Source organism: Siphateles boraxobius, unplaced genomic scaffold (genome assembly GCF_051911475.1).
Source record: "Siphateles boraxobius isolate OS27281-9 unplaced genomic scaffold, OSU_SipBor_1 107, whole genome shotgun sequence".
In the NCBI taxonomy this organism is placed as follows: domain Eukaryota; kingdom Metazoa; phylum Chordata; class Actinopteri; order Cypriniformes; family Leuciscidae; genus Siphateles; species Siphateles boraxobius.
Window position 1 is genome coordinate 132,501 of NW_027508708.1, and position 2,500 is coordinate 135,000.

The 2,500-nt window shown below is 39.9% G+C and overlaps 1 pseudogene; it reads left to right on the forward strand.

Annotated features, from left to right (window-relative positions):
- The window catches only part of LOC143756340 (uncharacterized), a 2,931-nt pseudogene extending 1,224 nt beyond the window's left edge, over positions 1-1,707 (forward strand).
- The last annotated feature ends 793 nt before the right edge of the window (positions 1,708-2,500 follow it).

A 2,500-nucleotide genomic window follows, 5' to 3' on the forward strand; every position in this document is an offset into this window, starting at 1 on the left:
GTGCAGGTGATTAGTATTCTGGGGAGAGTGATCGTTGTGTGGTGAAGGATGTTGTGTTTGAATGGCTCCTGACAAGCATAGATATGTACCCTGTAATTTTTTAAAAGCCTATATGGTATGTATTGGTACACTATTATTACAAAAAGGTACACAGTGTATGGTCTTAGATGCAAGTACTTTACAGGTGAAACTCAAACAATTAGAATATCATGCAACAGTTTATGTATTTCAGTAATTCAAATTAAAAGGTGAAACTAATATATTTACTATATATAACTATATACATATGCATGTTTATACTTTACAGAGGACTGACATTTCTGTATTTAAAATCCTTTTTTTACTGATTTCATTTAATATTCTAATTATCTGAGATTTTGAATTATTCTAATAATATTAGATATTTTAATATATTTAATATATAATATATCAGATGAATAACACAGAGTCCTCACGCACACACACACACACACACACACCACACTCACACGCACACGCACACGCACACGCACACACACACACACACACACACACACACATCTATATTCTCTACTCTCTCACACACACACACACACACACACACACACACACACACACACACACACACACACACACACACACACACACACACACACACACACACATCTATATTCTCTCTCTTCTGACACAGAGATCCAGGTTCAGTTTCTCACAGTTTGAGCTCCATCATGAAGCTTCTTGTGTTTCTTCTGTTGCCTTGCCTCTCTCTGAGTGAGCTTTCGCAGGGGTTTGCTAAATGCAGTCGGTTCTTTTTGAATAATGACCCTCCTCAATTCACACCACCACCAGGCACCACAGTCAAGTACATCTGCCAGTGTGTTTGGGACGACGACGATCAGCAAAAGTTTCTTTATGCAACTCTGTACAGCACAACATGGAGGATCCTCATTTACTCTCAATGATTATCAAATGATTAATTCAAATGTTCGTATATGGTAGTTAAAGACACCTAAATTAAAGTGGGACCAGTATATTTATTTAAAATGACAATAATTAATGTGAATTTTGACAGGAACAGTCTTGAGTTGTTTTCTCTCTCTCATGTCCTTTAGCTGGATGATCCTAATGATGAGCCATGTATGGCACCTAACGGTCGCAAAACGAGGAATAATCAGGCTGTGAATCGTGATCATAAAGGCTCTAGTAAGCTTGGCTATGACAGAGGTCACCTGTACCCAGTTCAGCACATGTATGATCATGTCTCCATGCTGTCCACCTCCACCCTGACCAGGACTCAGATTTCAATCAGGATCAATGGAAGGAGCATGAGAAGAAAGTTATTGAAGATCTGAACTCCTGTGATAGTGATACTGTAACTTATGTAGTGACTGGTGTAGTTCCTGAGACCAACATACAGATACCAAAACTTTTACTGTCTCAAAGTATTACTGGAGAGCCACCTGTTGTGTGAAGAACGGTGTGTACATAGAGAAGGGTTACTTTGGACCTGATAACAATAACAGAGTGGAGAAATTATCAATTACAGCCCTACAGACACAACTGGCCACAGATTACAACGTGAATAGTGTTATAATTTTCCCAAGCCTACCACCACCCCCAGGCCACAAAAGACCCAGGACAGGGGGTTGTATCTAGTTTAGTCTTCAGCCTATGAGCTAAAAATGTATAATTTGACATTAATATACATCTTTGACTGGTGTTGGTAATAACTGGTATTAATTCAATAATAACTGGGAGGGGCGTCACCACCCCTCCCGATGCCTCCGCTCTGCCGACTCGGGCCTTCTCAAACCCATCACCAAATCAATGCACCGAACTTTGGGGGATCGAGCATTCGCCATCGCTGCCCCCACCCTTTTGGAACTCACTCCCTATCCACATTAGAAACTCAGATTCACTGACCACCTACAAAAAACTGCTCAAAACCCACCTGTTTCAGCTTGCCTACAACCTCTAATAACACTCTCATCATTGTTTGTTTGTTTGTTTGATTTGTAAAGCGTCTTTGAGTTCCTTGGAAAGCGCTATATAAGACTTATGCATTATTATTATTATTATTATTATTATTATTATTAATTCTTCATACTCTGATCATGATTTCATAATCCTGACCTGTCTTTCTCTTATTTTAATTAATATCTCTAACCATCTTTGTCCACTTCACTGTTTCACTGTTACTGGATTAACATGTGTTTAATTAATGCTGGATGTATAATCAGTTACATTTAATAAAGTCTGTGTGCAAATGTGTCTTAATGTGTTAAAACCTTTATTCAAGCCCACATGAGCCTCAACAGACACAGTCTGATCTTGTGTTTAAGAAGAAACGGTGAGCGACACTGGTTCTCCCGTCAGTGAACTCTCTCGATGCGATGCTGCCCGTCCGCTCGTGTTCCTCCACTCCTGCAGGACAGAACCGTGATCGGGTTTATGGACATCTGACGACGGCACTGTTTCAACACTCCTGATTGAACGGTTTACAGAGAGCGATAACGCTGCT